The sequence below is a fragment of the Arachis hypogaea genome, chromosome 17, assembly GCF_003086295.3.
Source record: "Arachis hypogaea cultivar Tifrunner chromosome 17, arahy.Tifrunner.gnm2.J5K5, whole genome shotgun sequence".
NCBI classification, from domain to species: domain Eukaryota; kingdom Viridiplantae; phylum Streptophyta; class Magnoliopsida; order Fabales; family Fabaceae; genus Arachis; species Arachis hypogaea.
Genome location: NC_092052.1, coordinates 50703593 through 50714730, shown reverse-complemented (window position 1 = coordinate 50714730; position 11138 = coordinate 50703593). Strand labels below are relative to the sequence as shown.

At 33.6% G+C, this 11138-nt stretch overlaps 1 non-coding gene across 1 annotated transcript; it reads left to right on the top strand.

The window, feature by feature from the left end:
- Window positions 1-931: 931 nt before the first annotated feature.
- Window positions 932-1039, top strand: LOC112768823 (small nucleolar RNA R71). Its single transcript, XR_003186209.1, has one exon. It is a non-coding gene; the product is annotated as a small nucleolar RNA R71 (small nucleolar RNA).
- Window positions 1040-11138: the final 10099 nt, after the last annotated feature.

Here is an 11138-nt window from a genome sequence, read left to right as displayed (position 1 = left end):
TCATCAGAGCTCATGAATGGCATAAGGAGGTTTAATGGGATTTCTATAGTCTCTAGATGAGCCTCAGAGTCCTTTGGTTCCTCAGAGGGAAGCTCCTTATTGATCACTAGATGTCCCAGGAGGTCTTCCTCCTTGGGATTCACGTCCTCCTCTCCCTCATTGGGTTTGGCCATTTGGTTATGTCAATGGCCTTGCACTCTCCTTTTGGATTTTCTTCTGTATTGCTTGGGAGAGTGCTATGAGGGATTTCAGTGATCCTTTTACTCAGCTGGCCCACTTGTGCTTCCAGATTTCTAATGGAAGATCTTGTTTCATTCATGAAACTTACAGTGGCCTTGGATAGATCAGAGACTAAGTTTGCTAAGCTAGATGGGTTCTGCTCAGAATTCTCTGTCTGTTGCTGAGTGGATGATGGAAAAGGCTTGCTATTGCTAAACCAGTTTCTTCCACCATTATTAAAGCCTTGTTGAGGCTTTTGATCCTTCCATGAGAAATTTGGATGATTTCTCCATGATGAGTTATAGGTGTTTCCATAAGGTTCACCTAAGTAATTCACCTCTGCTATTGCAGGGTTCTCAGGATCATAAGCTTCTTCTTCAGAAGATGCCTCTTGAGTACTGTTGGATGCAGCTTGCATTCCATTCAGACTCTGAGAAATCATATTGACTTGTTGAGTCAATATTTTGTTCTGAGCCAATATGGCATTCAGAGTATCAATCTCAAGAACTCTCTTCTTCATAGGCGTCCCATTATTCACAGGATTCCTTTCAGAAGTGTACATGAACTGGTTATTTGCAACCATGTCAATGAGTTCTTGAGCTTCTGCAGGCATTTTCTTTAGGTGAATGGATCCACCTGCAGAGGTATCCAATGACATCTTAGATAACTCAGACAGACCATCATAGAATATATCCAGGATGGTCCATTCTGAAAGCATGTCAGAAGGATACTTTTTGGTCAGTCCTTTGTATCTCTCCCAAGCTTCATAGAGGGATTCACCTTCTTTCTGTCTGAAGGTTTGAACATCCACTCTAAGCTTGCTCAGCTTTTGAGGAGGAAAGAACTTGGCTAGGAAAGCCTTGACCAGCTTATCCCAAGAGTTCAGGCTATCCTTAGGTTGAGAGTCCAACCATACTCTAGCTCTGTCTCTTACAGCAAAAGGGAAAAGCATGAGCCTGTAGACTTCAGGATCTACTCCATTAGTCTTGACAGTATCACATATCTGCAAGAATTCAGTTAAGAACTGAAAAGGATCTTCAGATGGAAGTCCATGAAACTTGCAGTTCTGCTGCATCAGAGAAACTAATTGAGGTTTCAGCTCAAAGTTGTTTGCTCCAATGGCAAGAATGGAGATGCTTCTTCCATGTAAATTGGAATTAGGTGCAGTAAAGTCACCAAGCATTCTCCTTGCATTATTATTATTTTCGGCTGCCATCTCCTCTTTCTGTTCGAAAATTTCTGAAAGGTTCTCTCTGGATTGTTGTAATTTAGCCTCTCTTAGTTTCCTCTTCAGAGTCCTTTCAGGTTCTGGATCTGCTTCAACAAGAATGTTCTTGTCCTTGCTCTTGCTCATATGAAAAAGAGAGAACAGAAAAATAATAATAATAGGGGTCCTTTTTACCACAGTATGGAGGTCCCAGTGTGAGTTAGAAGAAAAGAAGAAGAAGAAATTCGAACACAGATGGAAGAGGGGGTTCGAATTTGGGTGAGATGAAGTGTTAGTAGATGAATAAATAAATAGAAGGAGATGAGAGAGAAGGGGAATTTTCGAAAATAATTTTTGAAAAAGAGTTAGTGATTTTTGAAAATAGTTTTTGAAAAAGGTTAGTAATTTTTGAAAATTAAGATTTAAAAATTGAAATAATTAGTTAATTAAAAAGAAATTTTGAAAAAGAGGGAGATATTTTCGAAAATTAGAGAGAGAGAGTTAGTTAGGTAGTTTTGAAAAGGATAAGAAACAAACAAAAAGTTAGTTAGTTAGTTGAAACAAATTTTGAAAAGATAAGAAGTTAGGAAGTTAGAAAAGATATTTTGAAATCAAATTTTTGAAACAGATAAGATGAGAAGATATTTTTGAAAAGATATGATAAGAATTAGTTTTTTTTTTTAAAAAGATTTGATTTTTTAAAAATACAATTAATGACTTGATTCACAAGAAATCACAAGATATGATTCTAAAACTTAAAGTTTGAATCTTTCTTAACAAGCAAGTAACAAACTTGAAATTTTTGAATCAAAACATTAATTGTTATTGTTATTTTCGAAAATTTGATATAAAAATAAGAAAAAGATTTTTGAAAAAGATTTTTGGAATTTTCGAAAATAACTAAGAAATTTGAAAAAGATTTGATTTTTAGAAAAGATTTTGAAAAAGATAAGATTTTCAAATTGAAAATTTGATTTGACTCATAAGAAACAATTTGATTTTAAAAATTTTTGAAAAAGTCAAATCTAATTTTCGAATTTGATGAGAGAAAAAGGGAAAGATATTTTTTTGATTTTTTTGAATTTTTTTATGATGAGAGAGAAAAATTAAAAACATCATTTTTATGTTTTTCTCTTTTATTTTTGAATCAAAACAAGGAATGCATGCAAGAACACTATGAATGTCATGATGAATACCAAGAACACTATGAAGATCATGATGAACATCAAGAACACAATTTTGAAAAATTTTTAATGCAAAGAAATCATGCAAGACACCAAACTTAGAATTCTTTAATGCTTAGACACTAAGAATTCAAGAATGCATATGAAAAACAAGAAAAGACACAAAACATGCAAATGCGAAGATCAAACAAGAAGACTTACCAAGAACAACTTGAAGATCATGAAGAACACTATGAATGCATGAATTTTCGAAAAAAAAAATGCAAGATGCACATGCAATTGACACCAAACTTATAACATGACTCAAGACTCAAACAAGAAACACAAAATATTTTTTATTTTTATGATTTTCTAAATTTTTTTATTTTTATTTTATATTTTTCAAAAGTTATTTAGAAAAGAGAAAAATAAGGATTCAAAATTTTTAATATGAATTCCAGGAATCTTATGCTCTAAAGCTCCAATCAAAGGGTCAGGCATGGCTTAATAGCCAGCCAAGCTTTAGTATGTAACTCAGACATGACACGTCTAACATGCCCTACAGTCGTATTAGACATGGCTTTACAGCCAGCCATGCTTCATGAAACACTAGAATTCATTCTTTAAAAATTCTGAAGAAAAATACATTTTTGGAAACACATTTTTTTTTCGAAAACAAAGGAGAAATTTTTGAAAACAAAACAAAAAGAAAATTACCTAATCTGAGCAACAAGATGAACCGTCAGTTGTCCAAACTCGAACAATCCCCGGCAACGGTGCCAAAAACTTGATGCGCAGAAATTGTGATTACACTTTAATTATGTAAAATTCATCGCTCTTTCTTTCCCTGGTAATGGCGCCAAAAACATGATGCCAATACCATGGTTCACAACTTCGCACAACTAACCAGCAAGTGCACTGGGTCGTCCAAGTAATACCTTACGTGAGTAAGGGTCGAATCCCATGGAGATTGTTGGTATGAAGCAAGCTATGGTCACCTTGTAAATCTCAGTCAGGCAGATATAAAATAGTAATGGGGTTTTCGAAATTTAATTAATAAAATAGGGATAGAAATACTTATGTAAATCATTGGTGAGAATTTCAGATAAGCGAATAGAGATGCTTTCGTTCCTCTGAACCTCTGCTTTCCTGCTATCTTCATCCAATCAGTCTTACTCCTTTCCATGGCTGGCTTTATGTAATGCATCACCATTGTCAATGGCTACTTTCGGTCTTCTCTCGGGAAAATGATCCAAATGCCCTGTCACGGCACGGCTAATCGTCTGGAGGCATCACCTTTGTCAATGGTTACATCCTATCCTCTCAGTGAACATGGTCAACGCACCCTGTCACGGCACGGCTATTCATCTGTCGGTTCTCGATCATGCTGGAATAGGATTTACTGTCCTTTTGCGTTCTGTCACTACGCCCAGCAATCGCGAGTTTGAAGCTCGTCACAGTCATTCAATCATTGAATCCTACTCGGAATACCACAGACAAGGTTTAGACTTTCCGGATTCTCTTGAATGCCGCCATCATTCTAGCTTACACCACGAAGATCCCAATATCTCGGGCTCGGTCCCCTGTATTAGTAATCTAGGAGATATTCGTTCAATCGAAGGTAAAACGGAAGTGGTTGTCAGGCACGCGTTCATAGGGAATGATGATGATTGTCACGTTCATCACATTCAGGTTGAAGTGCGAATGAATATCTTAGAAGTGAAACAAGATGAATTGAATAGAAAACAGTAGTACTTTGCATTAATCTTTGAGGAACATCAGAGCTCCACACCTTAATCTATGGAGTGTAGAAACTCTACCGTTGAAAATACATAAGTGATAAGAGAGTTCATTGGCCTCGGCCCCAGAGGGGAACCGGAGTAACCAAGACTACTATGATCCGAAGATGAAACTCAGGATGTCTAATACAATAGTAAAATGTCCTATTTATAATAAACTAGCTACTAGGGTTTACAGATTTAAGTAATTGATGCATAAATCCACTTCCGGGGCCCACTTGGTGTGTGCTTGGGCTGAGATTGAGTGTTGCACGTGTAGAGGTCCTTCTTGGAGTTGAACGCCATCTTTTGTGCCAGTTTGGGCGTTCAACTCTGGTTTTGGATCCTTTTCTGGCGCTGGATGCCAGATTTGGGCAGAGAGCTGGCGTTGAACGCCAGTTTGCATCGTCTAAACTTGGCCAAAGTATGGACTATTATACATTTCTGAAAAGCCCTGGATGTCTACTTCCAACGCAATTGGAAGCGCGCCATTTCGAGTTCTGTAGCTTCAAAAAATCCACTTTGAGTGCAGGGAGGTCAGAATCCAACAGCATCAGCAGTCCTTTTTCAACCCTCTGAATCTGATTTTTGCTCAAGTCCCTCGATTTCAACCAGAAAATACCTGAAATCACAGAAAAACACACAAACTCATAGTAAAATCCAGAAATTTGAATTTAACATAAAAACTAATGAAAACATCCCTAAAAGTAACTAGATTCTACTAAAAACAATGCCAAAAAGCGTATAAATTATCCGCTCATCAAAATATTACTTATATTTTAATCTATTTTCGAGTTTTTCAATTGCCGATTTTTATATACAAATACAATGTTCCTCATAGCCAAACCAACAAATCACAAGCAACAATAATAATTCAACATAAACTCATTCAAACTTAAACAATAATCAACCAAATTAATATTTACTTATCAAATTCACATTTAATTATTATAAAATTACCAAACCCTACCTCTGTATGAAATCAAAATACTCAAAGCTCCGGAGAAGCTTTTCGACCGAGCTGCTAAAGAAGAAAACGTCAGAAATCGTATGTGCCTCCTAGAATTCCAATTGGCCGAACTCAAGGGGAAATGGAGCTATGTTACCATCAACTTCTACCAAACAAAAGTAACGTCAACTGGAAGAGGAAGGAGATACGAACACTTTTATCGGATTATATTTTTTATTGGAGTTACGGATCTCAAGAAATCGAACGCCAAAGATTTATGTTTCCATGGAAAACTCTCTCACTCACGGCTTCCTCTTTTTTTTCTTTCTTTCTTGGTTCTGTCATGCATGTGGGAATGATGATTAGTGATCCTAATTAAATGACATCGATGATGTGTCAAGAGGTGGGGTTCGGTGTCACAGTTTGGAGATGCTGAATCAGCGATTCAAGTGATAAATATCTTAAACGGATAATTATGAAAGCTGGATATATTAAAATACAAGTAATAATATATATGAGTTACTAATATAAATAACATTAGTAACATAACAATAAAAGATATATGGTGAAGCATTAGTAAAACTACGTTTACCGAGAAGTACTGATATTTACTCATATTGGTGGATATCGAATTCGATAATAATATTATTTACTAAACATTTTTTTAAATTAAAAATATCAAAGTTAAATTAAAAAATATATATAATTTTTATTATTTATAAATTAATAAAATCATAATTTTAATTATATAAAATATTTTATCATAATAAAAATATATATAAGAATCTGAATTTAATTGAATTCAAATAGTTATAAAATTAATTTAATTACTTATAATAAAATAATTTCTAAAATAAGGAACTCCAATTTATGAAATGAATTATAACTTATTTATATTTATATTTTTAAAATTATGGGTCGTTACATCATTAAGTTATGTTAAAATACCTCAACAAAATGGTAGAATAGAAAGAAGATATGAACATATTTTAAATGTTGCAAGAGCTCTCATGTTTTAGTCTAATTTACCTCATTGGTCTTATGCTGTCAATCATGTTGTTTACCTAATAAATCGGGTTCCATCATCTATTTTAAAATTTAAAACTCCTTTTAAAGTCTTATATAATAAATTACCTGATTACAATGATTTAAAAGTTTTTGGATGCTTATGTTTTGTTTCTACTCTTACCAACACCCGTTCAAAATTTGATCCACAAGTATACAAAGCAATTTTTTTTGTTACCTGTAAGACTCCGAATTTTTAGAAATTAAATTATGAGTTAATTGAGATTTATAATATTTATATTTGATTTTATTTTCAAAAATTATCTTATAAAAAGGTAATTAAACCCAGGTTATAAGGTTTTGAGTTTTAAATCAATTAGCACTCAATTTTTCTAGTAATTGTATATTTTTTATTTATAATTTAAAGTTTTAGCAATTAAAAAATAATAAGAATTTTATATGTTTTAATTTGAATATTTAGATTTTGAATTTTATTTTACAAATAATAGAAAATTTATTTGATTACCTGTAATTTTAAAATACGAGTATTTATTTGAAAATAATTTGTAAGTCGACGAATAAGTAGTATTTTTATAGATAATTAATGTTGGATTAAAATTGGTTTTCAATTATTACATTTCCTCTAATTTTATTAATATTTTCGAACTACCCAAAATCCTAATTCCCAAATCAACTCACACTAACCCTAATTTCATTACATACACTTACTCACCTCACTATCACTCACACTCAGCGCTGCCACCCTTACCCCCTCACCCCTCTCACTAAAACACACACACACACACACACACACACACACATACACACACACACACATCCCCACACTGGAAGATAGCGAGCGAGCCAGAAGAGAAGAAGAGAGAAAAGAGAGGAAGAGGATGGTGCTGGCAAGGAGCCCTGCCGTTGCTGCCGATGCTGACGAAGAGGAGAGAGAGAGAGAGAGAGATGTTGAGAGAAGGAGCAAAACCGCTACGGAAAACACCTGGGCCGTCACCAGAGGGAGCCGCTGAACCCTCCATCGCCATAGCTGCTGAGGAGATTGACGAGAGAGAGAGAGATCGACGGACGGAGCTATCCCGCGCCACCGAGCCGCCGTCGAGCTGTGCGCTGCCAGCAAAGCTATTTCTTGCTCGCGCTGATGCTAGTGGTTGCCTCGGCTTCTGGTATAAGTACCTTGTCAGAGCTTTGTCACCATTTTGCTCTCCGAAAGTCATCACCGGAGCTGTCGCTGCTCCATCCTTTAGTTTCTTTTTCATATTATGATTTTTCTTATGCCAAAACTCTTACCATTGTTATTCTGTTATAAGTTGCTGAGGATTTTGATACGCTAAATGTCTTAGGGTTGAGCTACGGTTCTTGCATGCTGTGTTTAATGGCTGTTGTTGCTGCAGGGATGGTCAGATTTGATGCCGCTACTGCAAAATAAGAATAAAGGAGAGTTTGTCACATAGTAAAGTTGAGATCGAGATAGGAGCTTTTTCTTAAACCATTTTATATCCAAGAATTATTATAAATCGATATCAATATGAAAGTTATATTTTTGTGATTATATGAGTCTTATGAATTGAACAGAGTTATTTTGGATGAATGTGATTATTTTCCTGATTGATTTATTGATTGATTGAGAAGGAAGGAAATATTGATTTTCAATTGATTATGTTTAGTTGGTTGTTATTGAAGTGGTTGCTTGATAACTTTATATTAGTTGTGAAACTGAAATATGATGAGTAGTTGATGAATAGAGTTGGGTTTTATGCTTGGTTTGGGGTTATTATGATGATGGTTGGATTGTGGCTGTTTTCTGATTTTGAGTGCTTGCTGTAAAATTTGGTTATATTGATAAAATTACTTTGGTTACTAAATTGAATGGATTGAGAACCTTGTTGCTTTGATCGTTGTTGACAAAAAGACTAGTGAATTGTTGTGATTGATGGAACACTTGAAGGGTGGTAGAATCCGAGTTTTAGGCGAGGTGCTGCCAAAATTTTTATAAGTTTGGACTAAATTGAATAATAAGAGAAATGAGGTTAGTTGTTGCTGCCCTAAAGTCTAGAGACTTTTCTGTGGAATTTAATTTAATAAATCCTGATTTAAAGTAATTTAAGTGATTAATTTAAGAATAAATAATTATGATATTTCAGTTAAGATTGTAATTTGTAAACAAGATGATTTTTGAGTCGTTTGAAAGAGGTTTAAACTTAAAATAGTTTTGAAGTTAGTTTGGAGATTTTGGTTAAGTGAAAAATAAGTTTTATGAAAGAGAACTGGTTTTAAGTGAAGTTACTTTGGATGTTTTGGAAAATGTTACAATGTAGAAGATTTTGGTTAAATTCGATAGGCCATATCTTGGCCCTCGGATCTAAAAAATTTGTGAAATTTAATTTGAATGAAACCTGGGTTTGTCTAGTTTATGATTTTGAAGAATGAATGAAAAATAATTTTTATAGCAAAAGTTATGAAGGTTTGAAAACTGTGCTTTAAAATAGAAATTTCAGAATTTTGGAGCACACTAGAGTTTTTGTTGGTGTGCACACGCATACCTAGACAGGGGCATTAGTGAAGCATGTGCATACACACACCAAGGAAAAATTACAAGCTATGTGTATGCACAAGGTGGTGAGTACTTACTCCTCGACAAATTAGCTTTGATCTGTGTGTGCGAATAGAGGTGTGCGTACGCACACGTCTTGTTTTCTTAAAAGAACTCTATTTTTGACTGTTTAACCTTTCCGGCAAGCTTGTAACCCCCTGTAAAACCCATCTGATGTCTAAGCTTTGAAATGAGTGTGGTTAAATCCAATGAATTAAGTTTCTAAATAGTATGTGAACCCGATTATGAATTTTAGATTAAATGAGAAATGAAGGTGATTCTTGGGATGATGTGAGCTCAATATATATTGTTATTGAAATTAAATGGGTCAAGTATGATTTTAAATTATGATATTTATAGATTGCTTGGCAAGGATGGTGGCATAGTCTCGCTTGCTCAGTGCGTTGTGGATTCTTGGGGATGGTGATTTTATCCTGTCCATGATGAGGATGGTGGTGTTATTCCATTCATGGTTTGAGGATGATTATCCTTGTGATAAATGTGAATATAAAGACTTATGGTGTAGATTTTTATTATGATTACGTTTAAGTTTGACTATGCTTATAAGTGTGATTGATTGTGATTATTATTGAAATGTGATTGTGAATTGGCAAGGACGGTGGTTTATCCTGCTTGCGTATTGATTTAAGTTTTATCCCGAGTAAGGACAATGGTTAATCCCGCTTGTTCGTGGTTTTCTCTCGGATGAAAGGTGAGTCGACACTCTCTGTAACGACCCACATTTTGGAAAATCTAAATATAAATAAGTTATAATTTATTTTATTAATTAGAGTTCCTTATTTTTAGAAATTATTTTTTTTAAAGTAATTAAATTAATTTTATAACTATTTGAGTTCAATTAAATTCAGATTCATATATATATTTTTATTATGATGAAGTATTTTACATAATTAAAAGTATAATTTTAGTAATTTATAAATAATAAAAATTATATATATTTTAATTTAAGTAATTGATATTTTTAATTTAAAAACAAAGCTTAGTTAAAATATTATTATCGAGCTAGATATCCACCGATATGAGTAAATATTGGTACTTTTCGGTGAACTTAGCTTTGCTAATGCTTCACCGTATATCTTTTATTGTTATGTTGCTAATGTCATTTATATTAGAAACTCATATATATTATTACTTGTGTTTTAATATATCTAATTTTCATAGTTATCTGTTTAAGATATTTGTAATTTGAATCGCTAACTCAGCAGCCTTATTAAGTGACACTTAACCCACCTGCATGTCATTTAATCACCTTAATCATCATTAATCATTCTTTTCCCTTCATGCATGGCCGAAATATCCCTTGTGAAAAAGGAAGAAAGAAACTGTGAGAGAAAAAGAAAGAGAATTCCATGGCATGTAAACTTTCGGCATTCGATTTCTTGAGATTCGTAACTCGAATAAAAAATCTAATCCGATGAAAGTGTTTGCATCTCCCTACTCTTCATGTTGACGTCACTTTTGTTTGGGATAAATTGATGGTAGAGTTGCTGTCCCTCCATGCAAAGTTCGGTCGAGGGAGCCTCAGAGGTGGAATAGCCGATTTTGACATTTTTCTTCAATTTTTCGTTCAGAAACCTTCTTGAAGCTTCGGTTGTTGTGATTTTATACGGAGGTAGGGTTTGGTAATTTTATGATAATTGAATGTGAATTTGATAAGTGAATGTTCGTTTGATTGATTATTGAATGAAGTTGACTGAATTTATGTTGAATTTTTTTGATATATTGATATTTGGGATTAGTTTGGGGTTCGGTCATTTTAAGTGCAGTCAAGAACTGAATTTTTTTATGAATTCGGGGCTGAAATTTTGTTGGTAATCAAGTGAAATTGGTGAGATTTGATGATGACATTGAGATACATGCTTTGAGATATGGAAATGGTTTGACTTTGGAAGTGGTTGGATTTTTAATTGGTTTAATTTTATAAATGTATTGATATTAGAAATGGTTTTGATTTATTGAAAACGATTTGAAAGAGTTTGAGAAATGGTTTACAAGGGACCCGAAAAGGGTGGCAAAGTCTGAGTTTTAGGAGAGATGCTGCCGAAATTTTGTCATAAAATTTAAGACTTTGTTTGAAATGTTATTTAGAAAAAGATTGGATTTGAGAAATTGTATTATTTTATTTTTGATTTATTAAGAAAATAGTTATGTTTCGAGTTTAATTCATTTAAGAAAAATACATGTT